Source organism: Cupressus sempervirens, chromosome 9, assembly GCF_028749045.1.
Source record: "Cupressus sempervirens isolate cs-2001-9-10 chromosome 9, ASM2874904v1, whole genome shotgun sequence".
Classification (NCBI taxonomy): Eukaryota; Viridiplantae; Streptophyta; class Pinopsida; order Cupressales; family Cupressaceae; genus Cupressus; species Cupressus sempervirens.
The window spans coordinates 635,284,514-635,311,440 of NC_143126.1; the positions used below are offsets into that span (position 1 = coordinate 635,284,514).

Consider the following 26,927-nt stretch of genomic DNA (forward strand, 5'->3'; position numbering starts at 1 on the left):
TAAGCCATTGAAATGGTGTATACTTAAAACTTTTATGAAACTAAGAAGTTTGATGGGTTGTTAACTGTTGAACATTTGTAATTCTAAGAAATAACAAACATTTAATATGAAACTCTTGTTTCAATTTTATTTTTCATAAATATTTAAAAATAAGCTGAATGCTAATCTCTTTCATGAAAAAGTAGTTACTTCCATTAGAAATGGATTTTTTGATTCTTGTATGTCACCATATTCTTTGATAACATATTTCAGGTACGTAGACGCAAATGCTCTTGCTTCTTTAAGATATCTTCATCAGGAAAATCTAATTCTAAAGCTTTATATATATTTAACATCATTTCTAATTTTGCATCTTGATCGCTAGATTCAAAACCAGAGAAATGTCCTTCTTCACCTTTGAACTTTTCAAAAACATCTGCTTATATATCCAAAATATTATTATAATGATTTAAAAATTTAGTTATAAACAGGCAATCAAGACAAAAATAAAAATTCTAGCCCCTGAACAAACGACATATCTATTCAGTCGTAATATCCGAAATCCTGGAGCCACGATGTTGAGATCGCAAAAAACACTATCATGATTCCAGAACCTATTAAAAATGATATTATCTGATTACAAAAATCTTTTGAAATCTAATACTTTTCTCACAATACTAAATACACCTTCATATTTTTTCATATCTAAATTAGATATCCGAGGAAAGCTTTTTGACCAAATAAACATACTTGTAGATATAATCAAGTGCAGTTTTCATTTCCTCTTGAAAATATCGACCTATTCCCAAACGTTGTAGAACATCAACAAACCAAATATTTTCAAGTACACCGAACTCATCGCCTTCTCCATTAGAAAACATATCACGAATCTCATCAATTAGTATTTCCCTATGTTTCTTAAAAAAAACATTGGGTAAAAGTCTGTGCTTGCATTTTTTACCTAAATCTTTCTTGTTTGAGGTTGTTCTTATTATTTTTTCTATTTTATTGAAGAGCTAGCTTGCTATAGAGCCTCCTTTGTTTTGAGCACTATGTTCAATGGTCAAGTCGTATGCTGATGCAGATTTCTATTCCTATTGTTATGGACTAGGTTTTCAACATGCTACGAAATTGCTCACAAATCAAGCTTCTCATACTTTGTTATTCTTTGAAATTGTGAAATGGAAATTACAAGGTATAAAAAGGCTTGCAATCAAAATAATTGATAGTTCACAAGACCTCATATTAGAGGCTTGTACTATTGGTGTTAAATAGGTGATCCTAATAATTTTCAATTTAATGTAAGATCATTTAAATTGTAGAAATAGTTAAGGTCAGAATATTTTAATTTAACTATATTAGTTTTAAAAAATTTAAAAATATTATTATTATTATGAACACTAAAGGTCATCATCAATATTGGCGAAGTGGATTTCTCCATCCAACATTAGGGACCAGTCTATCATATTCACCCCTTGCCCCCCACCCTCCTCGCCTTTTGAGAGTCTGGGTTCAAGAGTTTCTAGACAAATCACCACTATGAATTCTACCTTGATTGAAGGTGTTCCTAAATCTACCATTCAATCTAGGTTTTATTTTGATGAAAACCAAATTGTATCTAGGAAAGGAATAACCAAAGATTTTGGATGTTTCCTCCAATGGACCTTCAACTTCATTAAGGTCATTTTAAAAAGCATCTATTGAGGATAAATCTATGCCAGATAGAGCATAATTGCTTCTTAACCCCATCAAGGTCATTAACAATCAAACCCAAGGAAGAGTTAGAGGTAAGGTTCCCACTCTCCTAGAGTTGGTTATTAAATGTAATACAAAAATTTCTAAGGTGGTTGAGAAAGGGAAGACTAGACTTATAGATCATGCAATATTCGTTTCCATTCAAGGTGTTTCTGAAATGCCTTCAAGGATTTTCTTAAATGATTGGTTATACAGAGTTTGGCAGAAAAAAATTGTTTGAACTTTACCCATTTTCATTTCTTTCAAAACCCTATTTCATAGGAGGAGATTTTTAATAAAATATTTAAAATATTGTGTAAGTGCACCAAGTTGTGGTGCCAAGAAGATGACACCCTTTTTTTTCTTTCTAACTTTCAGTAGCGCTTACACGCTATAGCATGCATGCACATTTTAAAACCCCAAAATATTATAAATGGGCTGCAAACCCATAGCCCATTCATTTTTTCATCATTTTGCAACTTCCTCTCCTCACAGCGCATACACAAATTTAGCAAATTGAAGATTTTTGCCACCCACCTCATTAATATGCCTCCTCGTTGTCGAATTTTGAGATCATGATCACGTCGTATGTTGTCTCGCCTTCTTTTTGCATTATTTTATATGTTTTTGTATTGTTTTGTAGGTTTTTTTCAATTTTTCTTTAAATTTGTTTATTTATTTAGATTGCAATTGATTTCTCATCAAGAAATGTGAATAATGAACTGAAAAAGTCCCCAACAAGATCAAAACCAAAACCCTCAACAAGATGAGAATCAAAACCCTCCACAAAGAGAACAAGAAATTCCGCAAGCTATGCCAATTGGAAGATCTTCTCTCGGAACATAAGACAATATAATAAATGAAATAGAAAGAGGCAAAAATGAATTAGAAGCACTGATTGGTAGGTTGAAAGCTTGTGGACAAACCAATCCAATGAGAGCTCAGTTGGAATCCTCCCTCGAGTCTATTATGACCCACATAGCTTCTGTTAGTGGTCAGTTGGATATTTGGTAGGTTAAGAGGGATGAACAAAAAAGATATTATGCAAACAAATTATCATATCAAGATGTCAAAAAAAAAGATATACCAAAAGGTAGCATTTGTGCATTGTTTAGAAAGCCTAGTGAACAAAATACTATTAGAGAAACAAGTAGATGGTTCCCCATCTATTGGTCCATATATGATGGCATTAGAAATAATTTTTGGGATAGATGGTGAATATTTTTTGATGCCCCTCCCTACAATAATCATGAGGTCCCAATGTATTTCTTAAGGAAATTGTATTGTGAGTTTGTCCCTGGGGAGATCCCCAATTATTTTGATATCTTAGAAACTCAGGGTAGAGGTGGGGGGTCATCATTTGAGAGGCCGAGGGCACATCATGACCCTAATGTAGTTAGGGCACCTATGGTCAAGCCACAGGGTGAGCATGTGACTATTCCTTTAGTTGTGAAGGAATATGTAGAGGCCAACACTCTAGTAGACCCTCATTCATTGCATGATTCCATTAGTTGAGGAGGAGCCTTCTATGCATCGTAGTCACATGTGCACATCATGTGGATCCTTATGCACATTTGCCAGTCATGCTAGAGATAGTGTAGATGATGGGCTAGTCACTGATCAGTTCCTGAATGAGACATTTGGCATTGACACACAGGTAAATTACGATTATAATAAACTAATTTGATCACTTTTCATATGTATAGTGAATGAATAATTAATTAGCATGTATTGACATTGTTCAAAATTTAGGGTTAGAGTATTGGTGACCCTAGCAGCAATCCCTCGGCCCCATTTTTTTGTCCCATCAATGAGTCTAGAGTATGTATTGATTTAATCATTTAAATTAATAGATATATTTATTAAGTAATCATATGAAGGATTGACAAAAAAATTTATGCATGTGCATCAATTCTCTATAGGACCATCGACATTCACTAGGGACTTTGAGCCTAGATATGATACAAGCTTCATAGAGGTATATTTATTTCATTTTAACTTAATTCATTTGATTATATTTGTTTCATGTTTCATGTTACATGTAATGTGTATTGTATGACATGCAACTCTTGACATCTGAGACTCCTCTTCATCTTCGACAGTCCATTGAATGTGGAGTGCTTGCAACTATGGCTAGTCCACAGCCATTGACTAAGGTATGAAAGAATTTTCTTATTTTTAGTTGTTGTTTATAATAGTTAGTATCAAAATTTCTAATGTTATTTATAAGTGATTATATTTATTGAATTGTTATAGGGTCTTATTACAGCTGATCATCCACGAGCCTTTGAGGTGGACTTGTAGAGTGACTATTTGATGGTGGTAAGAAAATAATTAATTTTTTGTGTACATATATTTGATTTCAATATATAATAATTATTGTTTCATATCTACTTTGTTTGTATCAACTCAAGTTAGAGAAGAGCCTCAATAAGAGGATGAGCAAGCGTGTGAGGAAGACCCCATCATCCCCATCATCTCCTTTCACAAGATGACCAAAGACCTCTAGAGATTTTTTTCCTTCCCCTCATGGGAAGGAGAAGATATAGTTGATAGACACACATGTATAGGCATCAATGGACATAGATGTTTGATTTTATGTCAGTGGACATATTTGATATACATTAGATGCATGACATTATTAGACTTATGACATTATTGGTTAACATTTTATATTATATGTTTGTTCATGTATGACATTATTGGTCATCATAATATATTATATGTTCCTTCATGTATGACATTATTGGTTAACATAATATATTATATGCTTGTTCATGTATGACATTATTGGTCATCATAATATATTATATGTTTGTTCATGTATGACATTATTGATTATCATAATATATTATAAGGTTGCATAGGTACTTGTACCCACACCCCTAGTACTCATACCCACATACCCAAGTACTAGGTACTCAGTGGAGAGCATCATAGCTAAGGACCTTGATTGAGATTTTGAATTTGTTTTTCGGTTTTTTGTTTGTGTATCAGCTTGTTGTTTATCAAGCTTAATTCAATACCTAATCAGTTCAAAACTTTTATATAATATTGATTAACAATAAACTTTATCACTATTCAAGCATACTTTTATCATTTCCAATATGTCATCGTCATATGATTTGTGATATTGTTCATGTTTAAAGTTTTTCTTCTCTGTTATTTGTTTATCAAGCTTAATTCAATACCTAATCAATTTGAAACTTTGATACAATATTGATCAAAAGTAAACTTTATCAATGTTAAAGCCAAAAATTTATCATTTGCAATATGTTATTGTCATATGATTTATGATCTTCTTGTTCATGTTTAAAGCTTTCCTTCTATGTTATGCATCTAAACATTTATCATAAATTATTATTACAAACATATAACAAATCTAAAACTAAAAATAATACATTACATTTGCAAACTTTATCACTGTTCTTGATTTGAAAAATCATTGTCATGACTCATAAATTTAGGTTTTCTATAAATATAAAATTATAATTAAAAATAAAGTTTGACATACCCAAGTACCCTCGTCCCCTATTATAAAAGATAGTTGTACCCATACCTGTACCCATACTCATACCCTAAGTACCCCAAGTACCCCTGTCCCCATGCAATATTGTATATTATATGTGGATCTTGGTGTTTTCTCTAGACCTATGTGGTCTATAGGATCTCTTGCTACTTAGAACATCCCTTGATCTTTCCTAACCTCCTCACCAGGTTAATTGATCCAAACTTGCAACATTACTCTATTACTCTTCTAGGAACAATATCCCTACAAAGGTTTTATAGGTCTACTAGGGTACCATAGCACTCCCCAGTCCAACCAAGGTTTCCATGATGTACTAAGGTGTTATTGGAACACTTTTAATATGCTTGAATGGATAACATCAATGGGTTTGTACCCAATTTCAAGTTTTCTTCACAAAAGGGCTATAAGGAGAGCCCCTAATTTGGCCTCCACCCAGATTTCTAGGGCCAATAGCTCCTTTGTCTTAGAGTTTCAACACCTCTATTCTTAAGAAAAATTTATACATAGGACCCATGCTGAAGGATTTTTAGGGTCTCAAGGTGCATCTGTACAACAAAAATAGCAAAATTGACAGTTTGGTAGGGTTTTCTTGGCTACATGTTGTCCCCACTTTTAAGATACCTTCAACACTTCATCAAGACTCCTCCTCCACAAGTTAGAACCTCCTCATACCCCTCTTCAATCCCTCAAGTCTTTATTCTTCAATATTTTCTCTCGAGAGCTCTTTCTCTACTGATAATCCCTAGTCGAGCATTGCCTAGCTTGCCTATGGCTTGGTCAAAGAATTCTTTGCACTCACTTTCAGGACCCTTTCTTGCATAATATCATACATTAGGGTTTTTTGCCTTAAAATCCATAAGACCATGGAATTTCCATGGCGGAGAAAAGACTTATAACCCTTTCTTGATATACAACTCCAAAATTGGCAGTAGACAGGTATCTTTGAAGAAATTTACAAAATCTTTCAAAACTTGGTCACAAACTATAACTAATGATGGAAAATGGAAAAAAATAATAAGACAACTACAAGTTGCAACAAAAGGATAATAGCCACATGATTTGCCTCTAAATAAGATTAAAAACTAGTAAAATTTGTGCTAAAACAATCATAGTCTGCTACATACATTCCAACGGTACGGATTCATAATGGAAATGAGTTGCCAACCCTTGATTAGTGTTCCTCCAATCATAAATAGGTTTCTCCTTAGGTTAGAGATAGGTTTTAGGTTTTTTTCAAAGCTTCTTTACAAATTACATGAAAATATTATAGCTATGTTGGAACCCAATATTGGTTTTCATGAAAAGAAAGAAGATATTCTTAGTTAGTTAAATATTCTTGCTTGGCAGTTTAGGAGAACTCGAGAAGATTAGCATAGAGCTAGTAGAGTTCTCAAGGAGGAAGAAGATATAGATGATTTTCATAGAAAACTACCACAATAAAGACAAAGAAAAAAATGAATAAACTCTAGAAGCAAAGAATCCCAAATATCTTAGTCTATGAACCATTGTTGGGAAAAATGGAGTTTGTATTCTCTAGACAATACAAAAGATCCCAAAAAAGGGAAGGTATCCCTAATTCTATATTTCAATAATTACAAGATAGCTCGATCTCACAATGAAAGGTGAGAGAGATTTGGTAGTTGGCAACTTTGTACCAGCCAACACTACAAGTTTTAGCATCACCAGAGATGGCATTACAAAATTAAAACAGAGTAAGATCTCCAAAAAGTGAGAGAGGTTATTGTAGGTCTTCACAACATGGTCCTATAGGACCTAGAATCACATCCATACCTTGCATGAGATCTGAGATATGCCCCATCAAAGATTATTGCCCTATGGCACTTACTGACCCTTAGGGACATTACGATTTAGCATACTCGAGAATGTTCGAGTGCTCAACAAGATAGGATGAGCTTAGGGCTATGGTTTACTTGGCAACCCAGAGCTAATAGAATAGACAGTTTGATCCCATAATGAACAATGAGAGAGATTTGGCAGTTGGCAACTTTGTACTGGCCAACACTACGAGTTTCAGCATCATTCGAGATGGCATCGTAAAATTAAAATGGATTAAGATCTCCAAAAAGTGAGAGATTTGATTGTAGGTCTCCACAACATGGTCCTATAGGACCAAGAATTGCATCCATACCTCACACAAGCTTTGAGATATATTCGTCGAAGATCACTACCATATGGCATTTAGTGACCCTTAGGGATGTTTCAGTTTGGCATGCCCAAGAATGTTTGAGCACTCAACAGGATGGGATGAGTTTGGGGCTAGGGTTTACCTAGCCATGTGAGGCTAATAGGATAGATAGTTTGATCCCATGATGAATGGTGAGGGAGATTTGGCAGTTGGCAACTTTGTATTAGCCAACACTATGAGTTTTAGTATCACCCAATATGGCATCACAAAATCAAAAATGGAGTAAGATATCCGAAAAAGAGAGAGGTTATTGTAGGTCTCTACAACATGGTCTAATAAGACCTAGAATCACATCCATATCTCACACAAACTTTGAGATATACCCCATCAAAGATCGCCACCCTATTGCATTTAGTGACCCTTAGGGACATTTCAGTTCAACATGCCCAAGAATGTTTAAGAGCTCAATGGGATGGGATGAGCTCGGGGCTATGGTTTACCCAGCCACCAAGAGCTAACAGAATAGATAGTTCGATCCCACGACAAACGGTGAGGGAGATTTGGTAATTGGAAACTTTGTACTGGCCAACACTATGAGTTTCAGCATCACTCGAGATGGCATCACAAAATTGAAATAGAGTAAGTGTAGGAGTTGATGAAATCCAACTCTGCAGTCGCCAAGATCACCTACATGCAAATAGCTTTCTAAAGAGAAACCGAAAGAGCAAGAGCTTGAAGCAAACAATGCAAGAGAAAATATTTCACAATAGGAAAATGAAATTGCTATGTGAATGGATTGATTTACAATGAGAGAGAGACCATTTAAAAAGGCCTCATGGAAGCTTGTAGAACAAGCTGGAAGGAGGTAGAGGACAAAAATGACAACTCAGCACATATCCACAAAAAGTGGAATATGCTAAAAAAGGAGCAAACTCCCGAGTTGTCAACAACTAACCACTACATGCATTGAATGCTAAATATTAAATAAATGCATTAACCTAAGTAAGCTTAAGTAATAGAATAAATAATTAATTATTAATTATTTACTCTAACACCCCCCCTTAAGTGCAACTTAGGGGAATGCCTTAAGCTCCTAAAACTATGATGAAATTTATAATGGGTCTCGGCAAGGAGGCCATGTTAGGTACCCATGTACAATGAAACCTCTGTAAAATGGATAAAGAGGGAAAACCCTATGGGAAAAACCCTCCTCCAAAAAGAGGTAAAAACAACATGCTAAAAAAAACATGAAGTGAAGGAAGGAAGGCCTCAACCAATCCCCCCAAGGACAACTTCCACCAGAAATGTTTGATGAGACTCTCTCAAAACCATAAGTACAACCAGCCCCCCCATGAGAATAGACACCAAGCCCCCCCCCCATAATGATGGAGCTCCTGTAGAAATGATCGAACCAATGAAACTCCAATTCGGAAGGAACAAAGGCACGTAACAAGGAAATCCCTGCATGAGAGGAGCAACTGGAAAGCCTAGCTGATGTCCAGAAGAGAATGTATGAGGAACCGAAAAGGGAATCCCCAAGGCAGGTGTGATGACATTGTCATGAATTTCCACTGAAGTATCTGCAACAAGTGTACTTGGAGTCTCAATAAATGAAGCTGGAAGATCAGGTAGAGCGGAAGGAGAATTTTGTAGAGAAGAAAATCCCTCAACTGGATGTGGTGTGGTAGGCAAAATAGGGATCTTAGGAACAATGAAAAGGTTCAAGTATCCTGACTGCACCACATGATGCTCCTGTAAAAGAGAAGTAGTGTGCTCCAAAAATGGAGATGGTGGACCAAAGTGTGAGAAGGTGTAGAGATGAGTGGAAGGATCAACTACCCCTGTAGCAATAAGATCTCCTGTAGCACGATCTTGAATGAAGACTAAATCAGTAGTGAACTCAACTGTCTTCCCTGATCCACGGTGTGTAATCTGAGAAATTGAGAGAAGGTTAGCAGACAAAGATGGAACATACAATACATCATTGAATATACCATCTTGGATGTGAACTGAACCTTTCCCACAGACTGGTAAGGAAGTGTTATTCCCCATGAGAATGTGAGGAATAGGAGAAGCCTCAAGAGTGGAGAAGACACCTTGAGAAGATGTCATATGGTGAGAAGCACCTGAATCCAGTATCCAAAGAACTTGTGAAGGAGATGCAATGGAAGCCTGAAATGTATGACCCTTTCCAAGATCTGATGTAGATGTTAGAGAGGTGGAGGAAGCTTGAAAAGAAGACCCTTGTGAGGTAGAAGAGGATGGAGAAGAAATAGTGCTCTTCTGAAGGAAAGCTTGTAAATCAGCAATCTGTTTCTCATAGCCATCACATCTCTTCTGAAAACAACGTGCCTCATCATGAGATCCTTTTCCACAATAGGAACAGGTAGGAGTCTCAGTCTTCTTTTTCTCCTTCTTCTTAGAAGATGATGAACCAGTAGAAGAGGGATCAGATATCTTCTTTGACGTCTGCTTCTGTGTAAGCAATGCCTGTGCTTGTGAACCTGAAAGTGAATCCATCTGGGTAATCTTGGACTGTTCACGAGTTAACCGATCACAAAATGTCTCAAAAGAAGGCATCCTGTGTCTATCACCCAAGGCATCCATAGTGGAGTAGAAAGTGGAAGAGAAGATTTGATACTGTCCCTTTAACTTTGAGAGTATCAAAAAGATACACTCATCATCTGTTTTGTTCTTCCCACATCCTTGTAAAACTGCACGCAAGGATTTGAACTTCACTAGAAAGTCCTCAATGGTGGGAAAGCTACTTGGTGACAAAGAAGTCAATTCTGCATCCAACTGAAGTGCTCGAAACTCATTCACCTATCCAAACAAAGTCTGAAATCTCTGCCAATAGGCCCGTGGAGTAGTCAAACCATCCAAGTGAAAAAATAGGCTGTCTGAAATGTTGAGTGCAATAAGCCCCATGTCTTCATCCATCTTGTTCCTATGCTGTAGAATCTTAAAAGGTCATTGGAGAATAGGCTGATGCTCATTCAGACAATACCATAGACCTCTAGACATTAGAAGTCTAGTAATTTGTGCCTTCCACGTGTGATAGTTGTGTGGTGTGAGAGGGGAAATAGAGGGATCCGCCATTGAGAGAAAGAAGACGGAAGTAGAAGGGTCTTAACTGAATTAAATTACAGAAAAGAAAGATGCCCCCTCACAAATGTACAAAAATATCTCCCAAATACCACAAAAAAATAACTAAGGAAAGAAAAAACTGGAAAGGAACCTGGATTTGTTGATGCAGAATAAGAGGAAATAGAAGCCTCTACTTTGATGCCAAAAATGGAAGATCAAACGAACTCAAAATCGTACAAAACTAGCACCAATGTCTCTGTCTCTGAGTCAACTTTCCAATGCTTCTTTCGGATCAGAAAAAGACCTCCGTATGCTCAAGTTATAGCCAAAATACTGACTGCTTCTCCAAAAATGCACTTTAGAAAATTTCAGACACAAGCCTAAATTTGACGGTCGTATGCCCATCACATGACTGTCGTCGGCAAAAAGATCTGGTCACCGACAAGGTGACATCTGATGCCGAAAAAGTGACGTCGGCACGTCAAAAAATGATGTCAGCACACCAAAAAGTGACGTCGGCTACCGGAATATGACGTTAGCAAATCTGTGTCAGGTGCCACGTGGCAGTCAATGATTGGAAGGAGACAGCGCCACATGTCGCCCGGTGGTTGGAGAGGTTGAAGGGTGGTGAAGCAATGAAAATTTCCGGTGGCGGTGGCACCCAGGAGGAAAACTCGGCGCCCCGCTGTCTGTGGTGGCGGAGGCAGCTACACCCGCGTGGCAGGAGTTTTGGGTAGTGCCGCGGCGGGAGCCGCTTGCTGAGTGGCCCGTCGGAGGTGCACAAGTGGAGATAGGGTGGCCCTGCGGTGGCATGTTGGCACTGCTACAGCAGTGCTTGGTTTAATATATATATATATTTTTTTTATTTTGCACTGTCGCGCATCCGTACGATGGTATGGCGAGACCCTGAAAAAAAAAATATTTGCCTCCCGGAGCTCTGTCTCCAAAAACGGAAAGTTTTATATGAATTTTGATTGTAAATGGCCTTTCAGATCCAATGGTGATATCTGTTTGGGCTGAAAGTGCTCCAAAAATTTTCTCTACCCCTGATTTGAAGAAAAATTACACAAACAAACTAGGGTTTGTGACTTCAAATCACGGCTTCAAAGATCCTTCAAACAAGAAGCAGTAGGGAGGCTCTGATACCATGTAGGATTTGATGAAATCCAACTCCGTAGTCGCCAAGATCACCTACATGCAAATAGCTTGCTGAAGAGAAACCGAAAGAGCAAGAGCTTGAAGCAAGCAATGCAAGAGAAAATATTTCACAATAGGAAAATGAAATTGCTATGTGAATGGATTGATTTACAATGAGAGAGAGACCATTTAAAAAGGCCTCATGGAATCTTGTAGAACAAGCTGGAAGGAGGTAGAGGAAAAAAATGACAACTCAACACATATCCACAAAAAGTGGAATATGCTAAAAAAGGAGCAAACTCCCGAGTTGTCAACAACTAACCACTACATGCATTGAATGCTAAATATTAAATAAATGCATTAACCTAAGTAAGCTTAAGTAATAGAATAAATAATTAATTATTAATTATTTACTCTAATAGTAAGATCTCCAAAAAGTGAGAAAGGTTATTGTAGGTCTTTGCAACATAGTTCTATAGGACCTAGAATCACATCCATACATTGCATGAGCTCTGAGATATGCCCTGTCAAAGATCGCTGCCCTATGGCATTTAGTGACCCTTAGGGACATTTCAGTTTGACATGTTTGAGACTGTTCAAACACTCAACAGGATGGAACAAGCCTAGTGCTAGTGTTTACCCAGCCACCTAGAGCTAACAGAATAGATAGTTTGATCCCATAATGAATGGTGAGGGATATTTTGCAGTTGGCAACTTTGTACTGGCCAACACTATGAGTTTCAACATCACCTGAGATGGCATTGCAAAATCAAAATGGAGTAAGATCTCCAAAAAGAGTGAGAGGTTATTGTAAGTCTCTACAACATGGTCTTATAGGCCCTAGAATCGCATCCATACCTCGCACGAGCTCTGAGATATGCCCTATCAAAGATCACTGAACTATGTCATTTAGTAACCTTTAGGAACATTTTAGTTTGACGTGCTTGAGAATGTTTGAGTGCTCAATAGGATGGGACAAACTTGGGGCTAGGGTTTACCCAACCACCCAGAGCTAACATAATAGATAGTTTGATCCCATGACAAATAGTGAGGGAGATTTGGTAGTGGGCAACTTTGAACTAGCCAACACTATGAGTTTCAACATCATCTAAGATGGCATCACAAAATTAAAATGGAGTAAGATCTCAAAAAAGTGAGAGAGGTTATTTTAGATCTCTACAACACGTTCATATAGGACTTAGAATCAAATCCATATCTTGCACAAGCTCTGAGATATACACTGTCAAAGATCGCTGCCCTATGGCATTTAGTAACTCTTAGGGATATTTTGGTTTGACATGCCAGAGAAAATTTGAGCACTCAATGGGAAGGCACAAGCATTGGGCTAGGCTTTACCCAGCCACCCAAAGCTAACAAAATAGGTAGTTCGATCCCATGATGAATGGTGAGGGAGATTTGGCAATTGGCAACTTTGTACTAGCTAATACTATGAGTTTCAACATCACCTGAGTTGGCATCGCAAAATCAAAATAGAGTAAGATCTCCAAAAAGTGAGAGAGGTTATTTTAGGTCTCAAAAACATGGTCCTATAAGACCTAGAATCACATCCATAACTCACCCAAGCTCTGAGATATGCCTTGTCCAAGATCATTTCCCTATGGCATTTAGTGACCCTTAGGGACGTTTCGATTTGGCATGCCTAAGAAAGTTCAAGAGCTCAATAGGATAGGACAAGCTTGAGGCTAGGATTTACTTGGCCACCCAAAAATAATGGAATAGATAGTTTGATCCCATGATGAATGGTGAGGGAGACTTAGCAATTGGCAACTTTGTACTGGCCAACACTATGAGTTTCAGCATCACCCAAGATGGCATAAAAAAATCAAAATGGAGTAGGATCTCCAAAAAATGAGAGAGGTAATAATAGGTCTCCATAATATGGTCCTATAGGACCTCGAATCATATCCATATCTGCCATGAGCTCTGAGATATGCCTTGTCAAAGATCACTGCCCTATGGCATTTAGTGATCCATAGGAACATTTCAGTTTGCCGTGCCTAAGAATGTTCAAGCACTTAATAGGATGGGATGAGTTTGAAACTATTGTTTACCTAGCCACTCAGAGCTAATAGAATAGATAGTTTGATCCCATGACAAATGGTGAGGGAGATTTGGTAGTTGGCAACTTTGTACTAGACAACACTATGAGTTTTAGCATCACCCGAGATGGCATTGTAAAATCAAAATAGAGTAAGATCTCCAAAAAGTGTGAGAGGTTATTGTAGGTCTCTACAACTTGGTCTTATAGGTCCTAGAATTGCATCATTACCTTGCATGAGCTTAGAGATATGCCCAATGAAAGATAGCTAAACTATGTCATTTAGTAACCTTTAGGGACGTTTCCGTTTGACATGTGCAAGAATGTTTGAGTGCTCAACGAGATGGGATGAGCTTGGGGCTAGGGTTTATTCAACCACCTAGAGCTAATAGAATAGATAGTTCGATCCCATAATGAATGGTGAGGGAGATTTGGTAGTGAGTAACTTTGTACTAGTCAACACTACGACTTTCAACATCACCTGAGATGGCATTGCAAAATCAAAACTGAGTAAGATCTCAAAAAAGTGAGAGAGGTTATTGTAGGTCTCTACAACATGGTGCTATAAGACTTGGAATCAAATCCATATCTTGTATGAGCTCTAAGATATGTCTTATCAAAGATCTCTGCCCTATGGCATTTAGTGACCCTTAGGGACATTTTTGTTTTACGTGCTGGAGAATGTTTGAATGCTCAATATGATGGCACAAGCTCTGAGATATGCCCCGTCAAAGATCTTTGCCCTATGGCATTTAGTGACCCTTAAGGACATTTCAGTTCGGCATGCCCAAGAATGTTTGAGTGCTCAATGGGATGGGATGAGTTGGGGATAGGGTTTACTTAGCCACCCAGAGCTAACAAAATAGATAGTTTGATCCCACAATGAATGGTGAGGGAGATTTGGCAGTTGGCATCTTTATACTGGCCAACACTACAAGTTTCAACATCACCCAAGATGGCATCACAAAATCAAAACAGAGTAAGATCTCCAAAAACTGAGAGAGGTTATTGTAGGTCTCTACAATAAGGTCCTAAAGGACCTAGAATCACATCTATACCTCATATGAGCTTCGAGATATACACAGTCAAAGATTGCTGCCCTATGGCATTTAGTGACCCTTAGGAACATTTTGGTTTAGCATGCCTGAGAATGTTTGAGCACTGAATGGGATGGGGGGAGCTTTGGGCTAAGGTTTACCCAGCCACACAGAGCTAATAGATAAAATAGTTCAATCCCATGATGAACGATGAGGGAGATTTGGTAGTTGGCAACTTTGTATTAGCCAACACTATGAGTTTCAACATCACCTGACATGGCATCACAAAAAAAATGGAGTAAGATCTCCAAAATGTGAGAGTTTTTATTATAGGTATCTGCAACATGGTGGTATAAGACCTAGAATTGCATCTATATCTTGCACGAGCTTCGAGTGACCCTTAGGGACATTTTAGGTCGACATGCCTGAGAATGTTTGAGCACTCAATAGGATGGTATGATCTTGGGGCTAGCATTTACCTAGCCACCCAAAGCTAACAGAATAGATATTTTGATCCCACGATGAATGGTGAGGGAGATTTGGTAGTTGGCAACTTTGTACTGGATAGCACAATGAGTTTCAACATCACTCGAGATGGCATCGCAAAATCAAAATGGAGTAAGATCTCCAAAAAGTGAGAGAAGTTATTGTTGGTCTCTACAACACGGTCTTATAGGACCTAGAATTTCATCCATATCTTGCACAAGCTCTAAGATATGCCCCATCAAATATTACTACCCTATGGCATTTAGTGACCCTTAGGGATATTTTAGTTCAGCATGCCTGAGAATGTTTGAGTGCTCAATAAGACAAGATGAGCTTGGGGCTAGAGTTTTCCTAGCCACCTAGAGCTAACGATACAAACAATTCAATCCCACAATGAATAGTGAGGGATATTTGGCAGTTGGCAACCTTGTACTGGCCAACACTACGAGTTTTAGCATCACCCAAAATGGCATTACAAAATTAAAATGGAGCGTGATCTCCAAAAAGTGAGAGAGGTTATTGTAGGTATTCGTAACTGGTCCTATAGGACCTAAAATTGCATCCATATCTCCCATGAGCTCCAAGATACGCCTTGTCAATGATCGCTGCCCTATGGCATTTAGTGACTCTTAGGGATGTTTTATTTTGGCATGCCCAAAATGTTTGAACACTCAATAGGATAAGATGAGCTTGGGGATTAGGTTTACTAGGCCACTCAAAGCTAATGGAATAGATAGTTTGATCTCAAGATAAATGTTGAGGGAGATTTGGCAGTTGGCAACTTTGTATTGGCCAACACTATGAGTTTCAACATCACCCGAGATGACATCACAAAATCAAAATGGAGTAAGATCTCTAAAAATTGAGAGAGGTTATTGTAGGTCTCCACAGCAAGGTCCTATAGGACCTAGAATAGCATCCATACCTCGCATGAGCTCTGAGATATGCCCCATCAAAGATCATTGTCATGTGGCATTTAGTGACACTTAGGGACATTTCAGTTTGGCATGTTCGAGAACATTTGAATACTCAACAAGATGGGGGGAGCTTGGAGCTAAGGTTTACCTGGCCACTTGAAGCTAATAGAACAAATGGTTCAATCCCATGACAAATGGTGAGGGAGATTTGGCAGTTGGCAACTTTGTACTGGCCAACACTACAAGTTTCAACATCACCTGAGATGGCATCACAAAATCAAAATGGAGTAAGATCTCCAAAAAGAGAAAGAGGTTATTGTAGATCACCACAACATGGTCCTAGAGGACCTAGAATTGTATCCATATCTTGCATGAGCTCTAAGATATGCATCATCAAAGATCACTACTTTATGGCATTTAGTGGCCCTTAGGGACGTTTTGGTTCGACGTGCCTAAGAACATTCAAGTGCTTAGCAGGCTGGAATGATCTTGAGGCTAGGGTTTACTTGATCAATCAGAGCTAATGAAATAGAAAATTCAATCCCCTGACGAATGATGAGGGAGATTTGGCAGTTGGCAACTTTGTACTGGCCAACACTATGAGTTTTAGCATCACCCGATATGGCTTCACAAAATCAAAATAGAGTAAGATCTCCAAAAAGTGAAAGAGGTTATTATAGGTCTCCACAAAATGGTCCTATAGGAACTAGAATCACATCCATATCTTGCATGAGCTCTAAGATATGCCCCATCAAAGATCGCTGCCCTATGGCATTTAGTGACCCTTAGGGATGTTTCAGTTCAGCATGCCCAAGAATGTTTGATCCCTCAATGGGATGGGAAAAGCTTGGGGCTAGGGTTTACTCACCTAGAGCTAACAAAATAGATATTTTGATCCCACGACAAATGGTGAGGGAGATTTGGTAGTTGGAAACTTTGTACTGGCCAACACTATGAGTTTTAGCATCACCCAAGATAGCATTGCAAAATAAAAATAGAAGAAGATCTCTAGAAAGAGAGAGAGGTTATTGTAGGTCTCCACAACATGGGCCTATAGGACCTAGAATTGCATCCATACCTCACACAGGCTTTGAGATATGCCTCGTCAAATATCACTACCCTATGGCATTTAGTGACCCTTAGTGACGTTTCAGTTTGGCATGGTTGAGAATGTTCAAGCACTCAATGAGATGGGACAAGCTTGGGGCTAAAGTTTATCCAGCCACTTAGAGCTAACAGAATAGATAGTTTGATCCCACAATGAATGGTGAGGGAGATTTGGCAGTTGGCAACTTTGTACTAGCCAACACTATGAGTTTCAGCATCACCTGAGATGGCATTGCACAATTAGAATGGATTAAGATCTCCAAAAAATGAGAGGTTATTTTAGGTCTCTGCAACATGGTCCTATAGGACCTAGAATCACATCCATATCTCACACAAGCTTTGAGATATGCCCCGTGAAAGATTGCTGCCCTATGGCATTTAGTAACTCTTAGGGACGTTTTGGTTCAGCATGACCAAGAATGTTTGAGTGCTCAACAGGATGGGATGAGCTTGGGGCTAGGGTTTAAATAGCCACTTGAAGCTAACAGAATAGATAGTTTGATCCCATGATGAACAGTGAGGGCGATTTGGCAGTTGGCAACTTTATACTAGCCAACACTATGAGTTTTAGCATCACCCAAGATGACATTTCAAAATTAAAATAGATTAATATTTTCAAAAAGAGAGAGAGCTTATTTTAGGTATCTACAACATGGTCCTATAGGACTTGGAATCACATCCATACCTCACATGAGCTCCGAGATATACCCCATGAAAGATCGCTGCCCTATGGCATTTAGTGACCCTTAGGGACATTTTGGTTTGACGTGTATGAGAATTTTTGAGTGCTCAATTGGATAAGATGAGCTTGGGGCTAGGGTTTACTTGGCTTCTTAAAGCTAATGGAATAGATAGTTTGATCCCACAACCCTTTTCCCACTAAGTTGCAAATTTGAGCAATTTTTATAACTTTCAACAATGCAACTTTTCACAAAAAGTGTAATTTTTAAATTTTTCACTTGATTCCACTTCTAGGACTTGGAAAAGGATTGAAAACACTAAAATAACTTATTTCAAAATACTCAGCCCTTCACCAATTCCCAAACTCCTGCCATTCACAAATCAACATGCTACAAGAGGTTAAATCCTTCATGGTACTTGACTAGGGCTTCATTACAAAAATCACAAAACACATCCCCCAGTCTTGAAACCATGGAATCTTAAAAAGGACCCTACTAACTACCATTTTCCAAGTGGGCATGAAATTTTAACCAAAGAAATTGTAGTTAGAGGCCAATTTTTGCTATGTGCACCAAAATGTTGTCCTAAAAACCTAGTTTCACTAAAAATGCAATAACTTGAGTTAGAAAACATGTAGAACAATGATAGTAGAAGAAAAAGAAAGCTGATTCAAATATATCTCTCAAAAATCATCACATTTGATCTAAAAGTTTGTACATTTCATGCAATATGCGAACAACAGTAAAAATGACTCAAAAACTAAATTTCTTTCTTTGCAACTTCTTCCAATCCGTATATTAATGCCACCAAACCTCACAAATGAGGTATATATATCTCCTATGTATATTTTAATGGTTAGAATCAATATTTTAATAGTTATAACCATTTTTTCACTAAGTTGAAAATTTGAGCAACTTTTAGAACTTTCAACAATGCAACTTTGCACAAAAAGTGTAATTTTTACATTTTTCACTTGATTCCACTTCTACGACTTGGAAAAGGTTCCAACATACCTAAAACCAACTAAAAAAAACTTAGTCCTATGATTTCTTGACCAAAAACATAAAAAAATCTTAAATTTTCCTAATGAGCAACTTTTGCTTATAAATTGCATAAAGTGCCTTAAGCATACAAAATGGTGTCTTTCTTTGACAACCATGGACTTCTCATCTAAGGGTTGTTTATTCTAGGCTAAGTAGGTAAAAAAAAATGAAAACCAAAATATAAACCAAGTTGCAAGCACCTATCAGCTTATCAATTTCAAATTTGGTATAACACCTAAATTGGAGGTTGATGCTTTTTCCTATTAGTATGATGACAACTCTACCATGGTTGTCTATCATTCCATTAAATTATAGGAAATCCTATGATGTATTTGAAGAGGCCCTTTGATACCTTTGTATCTCTCTATGAACTTTATAAAAACCACTAGATTGGGTAAGTATCTAAGATCATGGAGGGAACATTGCATCTACTAATCCTATTTATCATTATGATGGTGTATATTAGCATGTATATCTTTAGACTATTGTGTATTTTACACTTGATGATCCATTTGCCTTGGTGCCCTGCACTAGTTTCCTTCAAGAAAAATGATGTAACCATCCCCTTTCTATTCTAACTATGACTTGGGGATGGATTACTAACATGTATCATATGTAATTATGCATACTAATGTAGGGAACAGTCAGAGGATGCAAATGATTGGTGCAGAGTCTACAACCTTAATCCACCAAAACCTTCTTAAGTGCCTAGTAGCACCGAACCCACTATAAGATGCCAAACAAGGTTTCCACCCTTTACCCAATTCTAATTTCTGTCTCTTCAAGTGGACTCCACTTCTCCAAGGTCTTACCCTCTCCCTAGGGTTCTTAGCAAACTTGGGCCAAAATAAGGCTTTAGGGACACTAGCCCTCAACTAGGGAAAATAGGGAAAATTATGCAAAATGCTTTCAAGGGTTCAAAAAAAGACTTTTTTTCTCATACTTAGTCCTATCCCACTATAATTCATCCACTTTTAGGGTTCCCACACCACCAATATACCTATTTCCCAAATCCAGGCTTAGAAATACTAGTAGGTTTATTTTTAGTTTTCCAAGGTTAACTCCCAAACTCCACAAACAATGTGGTGAAAAAAAATCTTTTTGGATACCCTTTTCTAGACTCTTGAAGATTCCAAATACTCATGGGCTGATCCTACACTAGCATATGCAAACACCAACTAGGTTCACAGTCCTAATAGGCCTAATTAGGTTGGCTTTCCAAGGCAAGTGTCAAGAGATGGGGTCATATAATCTGCACAACCACTTAGGAATCTTCATCACCATACCAAAAATCCATTCCACCATTCACCTAGGTCATTACAGCAATTTTGAGAGTTTTATGCCAATTTCTCTCCAAAATTAGGCTGAACACGTGATGATGTTCAGCCTAGGGCTTGCAAGAAAAAATAGTAAACCAACTTTTCTGCCCCTAAAACTTTTCCATATGTAATAATACACCCCTAAATTTCTTCCCACCAAATGGCATCAAGATCCCATCATTGGATTGCAAGTTAGAGGACCATAAGTGCAATCTAGTCAATTTATAGGCTTACCCATGTAGCCCTCAGTAAAATGGCAATATCTTACACAAATGAATAGATCAAAACCTAAAACCAAATGAAAATGAAAGAAACTTAAAATATCTATCCAACCATATTAAATTTTCACATGTTTCAATCTATACATGTCCGTACAATAGCAAGACATAAGAAAAATGGTAGAAAATCAAGTTTTTATTGCATCAAAAGACATCAAATCCATACAACCATCACCCATCGAGGTCTGTATGATCATATCATACATATATACTTCCATTCCAATAGTTATAACAATATTTCAGATGTTGGTTCTAACATATGCTTGGTTTTTAAACAAAATTGCAAAGTTGTCAGCATTTTTACAATTTTGCTTTGACAACTTTTGCAATTTTTTGCAATTTTTGACATCTTAACTCCTAGACACCTAAAACTTAACCCAATGACCCTAAGGACCTTTATAACCTTCTAATAAATATAAAAATCTTTTTTTCCTTGAAAAATTACCTTTATTTCTCATTTTTGACCCCTTGTTTCAATTTGGCACTTTGGCTTATAATGGTACCTAGAGTCCAATTGACCTTACATCTTGGATCTTATTACATAATTTTGAAAAAATTTTCCTAATTAAAAAAGAGGATGGCACCTATCTATTTTTCTTGGTGCCTTGCACCAATGATCATCCAACTGGACAAGTTTGGAGTGCTTGGGTACATGAAAATGCATTAAATTTGATGCCATAGGTATATCAGCGGGAGATCTACCTAAAGGAGGCTATGGTTTTATGTAAAAAAATCAATTTAATAATCATAAACATGGTTTAGGATCAACTAATAGGTCCTGAAAGTGATTTCTTGGTCAGATTTGAAGAGGCCCTAGTTTTTGGCCTTGTTTGGTGAGGGTTTTATAAAAAAAAGAACATATAGAGAGTTGATGGGTTCAATATAATTGAATAATACTCATTTTAGTATCATATTAAGATACTTTACCAAGTTTTATGGTTGGGGGATAATTATTCCATATAGCTCCTTTGTAAATGGAGGGGTTTTTATGCCTAAAAAGTGGCACATAGTGTAACAGTAGAGACTTGGTCCAAAAAAACCATAGCTCATCTTTTGATATGTTATAGAGAAGAAAAAATTTTATTCTAATATTCAATTTATTTTCTTGATGTTATAGAAAAATGTGGAGAAAAATGCAAGCGGACAACATTTGAGAGCTAATTGGGGCTTGTAGGCCTAGTGCACTGGGATGATTGGTTTACCTAAGAGATAGGCTCTTGGTATTTGGTAAACTGGTTATTTGGGGTGTATTATGATATTCAAAACCATTATATTACTATGAAGTCTTTTGATAAATCATTTACCTTATTTGGGAAACTTAAGCCTTAAGGTTGCATTCGAAAACAAGTACCTTTAGATAGATATTTCTTGATGTGTCTTCAAATTGTGCTAGACCTGTGAAAATATATTAAATATAAACATGATGGTAGTATATTGATTACACCTTTGAGACTTCACATATATTTTTATCTTTCAAGGTTTCTTTGTCCCTTGTGAGATTGTTTGAAGACTACTTCTCACATCACAATTTTTCTTGAATAAGTATTTTTTGAAAAATTTATTTTTGTTATTGAAATCAAACATTGTCATATTGTCAAACACTACTTAATTAATCAAAATAGAAATTCAAGCTACATCTTTTAGGTCAAACTCTAGGGCATCTTGCACTTTCAATTTATTTTGTTGAATGTAGTTCTAAGTTTGATTGCATAATTCATCATTATCTAACCTGCCAATCTTCTAGACTATCACTTGTCTTCTATTAATTTATCACCATAGTTCACCATTGATATTCTTTCTGAGAAGTCTAGTTCCTATCTTCTAGTTAATTATCATTTTTTTGTCATTTTTTCACTTGGTTCACATATAATCATCAAATGATAGTTGTTCCAAGCCTCTAAAATTTCAAACTTGTTCTAAGTTGCTTAGAGAAACCTATACTTGGTGTTTCTAATTTTTGGTCTATACTAGTAAGTTAGTGGGGTGTTCACTTATCCATCTTTCTTAGCATAACTTTTATTGCTCTTTTTATGTTATTTTTGCTTACTTCACAAGTTTTGTACATAGGGCATTTACCGATGACTTAAACACCTTTGGACAAGTTATCTTTTCTCTTTTTACATCATCACTTTGGAAAAGTGGAAATATTACTAGAACCTAGTTTGAAAATCAAGTCTATTATAGTTATTCTATTGAATTATTGTATCTTCTTTCATACTAGTTACAACTAGATATAAGATTCACCAAGGAAAGTGACCTAAGGATATCTTTGACATATCACCTAGAAGAGAGTTAGAATTTTTGGGTTTTAATCCATTTCCTACTACCTTTAGTGAGTATACACCCTCTTTACCTAGATTTTAAAATAGTGTCTCATTGACATTATCTAGGGATGAGAATGAAAAGAGGATCAACAAACTCCTATCTAGAATGGTAGACAAATGGTTACAACATACAAAATGAGGAAAACAAGCCTATATGTAAGAAGCATGACAATTTTCTCAAGGATTTATCAATTAAATTTCTAGACATTGTTCACTTTCATTGTAAAGGTCAAAACATACTAGACATGGTTCACAATATAATGATCCAGATCTTGAAATCACTAAGGAAGAGATCTTACAATTTCAACAAGATAAATATTAACAAAAGCTCATGAAATTGAACTTGGATCAAGAAAAAGATAAATGCTTCATGCACTTATTCTCTCAAGGAGTAAATTTTTCACACAACTTCAATGATGTCAACTTGATTCAAAAGGAGGAACCTTCACCTTTAGAAGTTTTTTATGAAACAAATGGAAGAAATGAGGAAGGATATGTTACACATGAAAAATGAGCAAGATAAACCTAAGCCATCTTTTTAACTTGAGTCTATATGTCTATTTCCTTTTGAAAAATACTTATAAATGTATCCTTTTACTTGTAAGGTTGAATTTAAACTAGTGTGAAAAATATGATGGTAGTGGAGATCCTCATGATCACATTAGGGATTTTTGTGCACTAAGTATGAAATTCTTACATGAACTCACTTATCTCATAAGCCTTTTTTTCTAGAAGTCTTAGTGGAAAAGGTATGGAATGGTTCACAAAATTCTCTCCTCCACTTATGTCATTTGATAAAATGTAAAAAGTTATTTCCAACATTATTCCTACAATATTCAATATGCGATCACTATGCTAGACTTATACAACATCAAACAACACCAAGGAAAATATTATATTTCCTTTCTTTAGTGATGGAGGAAGCTTTATTCATGATATCCAAGGAAAATATTATGTTTCCTTTCTTCAATGATGGAGGAAGCTTTATTCATGATATTTAAGGCAAATTCTTGAAGCTGAAAAGATTGATATATTTATCAACAACCTTGTGCCTTAATTGTGGCATGAACTTAGGAAACAACTATTTTCCAAATCCTTACAAATTGAGGATGTTTTAGTTAAAAAGGGTGACCTCAATTGATAAAGGAAAAAACCAACAATAACGATCAAAACAATAATAATGTAAAGGGTAAATCATACTCATGGAACAATAAAAAGAATATGGTAAATGATGGTATAGTGGACACACCCAAACCTAAGGAGCCTAATGTGATCAACTTGACCAATGACATTCAAACTACAAAACAATATTCTTCTCCAAGAATATTGAGTCAAACAAATCTAATGACTCTAGTAGAGGTAAACCATCATGGGTTTCCAAATCTAAGCACACCTGTACACCCCTAGGAGACTCACTTGAACTGGTGTTGAATACTTTGATATTGAATAAGATCATTACACTACCATATAACTATAAACCTTATGAACCCAAGGTTAAGCCTAAATTTTGGAATGACAATCACTATTGCATCTATGATAGGAATAAGAGTCATAAGACTAAAAATTATATGAAACTTAAATACCTCATTCAAGATCTCATTGATGATAAGAAATTTGGGGTGGATGGACTCATGACTAATACTGATCATAAGGTTTTCAATGAACCCCTACCCAAGCATGAAGAGTAAGAAAGTTCTAGGAAGAAAAATAGGATGCAAAGATCAACTACATATGATTGAGCCAACTTGTGAGAACATAAACATGATTAGGTCTAAAGGGAAAAAGAAAGGCTACAAATCAAACATTGATGAACCACCTATGATTATCCTTATGGGTGTGGATTCTTACATACAATCACAACCTTATAATCTTCAGACTAAGAGCAAACAAACATAACAACCTATGGTCATCCTTAAAGGATTTGACCCCCAAACCCATACATATGCTAAAAACTTGAATCTTGTGACTAGGAGTGAACCAAAGATCATACACTTTGGTCTTAACGCTTCCAAATAGAAAACATCTAAAAAATTTATTAGATGGGTTTTAAAAGTTTATGATTCAAAAATAAATTTGTTTCAAAGTTTATCTAAAATAATTATAGATGACAACAAATAAAAGATAAAAGCATGTTAGTCACAATATCATTATTGGTAGCAATGTTCCAAATGCAAAGAATTATTTTTTTGAGCTTCTAGCAATGATCGATTGGCTTATTGAATGGCTTGATGAGTCTTGGAAACTTCTCCCATTATATCCTTGCTTTCGCCAGTTTCAAGTTTTTGGTTACATGCACACAATCATGACTTTACATCACAAAGCATTCAAATTCTAACAATTTTCATGTTCTTTTACTACATTTTGATCTAAACAACAAATTCTAAAATTTCACTTATTCAAATGACTAATCTGAAAATGGTTCCTATAAAAGAATATAATATAAATTCAAATAATGTATCTAGATTATAAACATATCAAAACATAAAATCCATGATTTAAACTTATCTCAACACTTACACATAATAACAATACCCACCTTGTCATGTGGATAGTCTTGGGGGGAGAGGTTGCAACATTGTATTTGGATCCAATTGATCACTCTTTCTCTCTCTCTCTCCCTCTCTCCCTATTCAATCTAATGAACCAACTAGATCTACTCTACATTTTAATGTCTCAAATATTGCCTCATGGTCTGACTCCCAAACTTTTCAAAGAATATTATTATGTCGTTTTCCACCATATTTTATCAAGTGGACATTTGATGCAACAAAAAAGTTTGAATAATGAAGAATCTTCCTCTCTATTTGCCAATCCTTGAATAACCACAAGTTAGGGTTCTTCATAGAATATCATCTAAGTCATGTGCCGATTACAACCACCACACCGATATCATACTCTAAACCTTCACCATATATAACCAAGTGATCCAACTTTTTTTTGGCTTGGACACAATGACACAAATAATAATCTATCCCTTCTTCATTGTCTTCAGATGCAATAACAATACAAACATGGCCTACAGTGACAAATGTACAAAATGCAGTCATTAATTCAAAAAATACTTAGGTAAAAGTTATAAAGTTACATATTGAAATTACAAAGATATATAAATAAATATATATATATATATATATATATATATATATATATATTACCGGGTTGCCCTAGAATAGACAAGCAGTCAAATTCAATAGATGAATCCATCTCTACCATTTCTAGTGCTTGTTTGGGATGATAGGTGTCAATTCCAGGTTCAAAACTTGTATATCCCATTTGTCCACCCATTTAGTTGACTCACAGTCATCCCAATTTTCTTTTGCACATGATGGACAATAGCATGCCATTTTTCATGTGTGGATACTCCATGAACTAGCATCATAGCTTCTAAAAGAGTGTAACTCACTAGATCCTATTAGTGTGCAACAATCCTCATATGGTGCAACGTTTGTATTATCTATCAACCAAAAAAATTTATGAACCGTACACTCACCTTCCTTGGACCCATTGTAGAATTACACCACTAGATGATGGATTTTGCATTTGTCAATATTGCTCCATCTTTGCACTTTAGTTTTCACAAGCTAAGATTCTTTTGATGCATGTGCCTACACCATCGCACTCTCCCTTTCCATGACCAGCCTCTGAAATTTCACATATATTGAATTCTATACAACCTATGCATCCTACTCAACAAATAGAATATCCATGCATTCTTGAATTAAGATGCACAATTGTTTGACCAAATAATGTGCTGACAATATGTTATGCCCTTGTTAGCCAAATCTCTATAAAATAGTTGAAAACAACCATGTACAAACTCTATAGAATATGATTGATCATTGCTGATGTAAAAATGGTACTCCCTCAAAATCTTCCTATCATCCTATGTACTTGTAGGTGAATGCATGAATGTTATATGAACAAATATGGAAACTTGTTGAGAAGCATAATACTTTGCTTGCACCTCATTTTGTGGTTGTAGTGTGTAGTTCTCTACAAAGTCTACAACCAAAACAATGGAATCAAGTGGAAATGTGTCCTTGCACAACTTGAATTGTAAATCT

The 26,927-nt window shown here is 36.2% G+C and overlaps 1 pseudogene; it reads right to left on the reverse strand.

The window, feature by feature from the left end:
• The window catches only part of LOC149540322 (sesquiterpene synthase Cad-like), a 29,602-nt pseudogene extending 3,234 nt beyond the window's left edge, over positions 1 to 26,368 (reverse strand).
• Between the last annotated feature and the right edge of the window lie 559 nt (positions 26,369 to 26,927).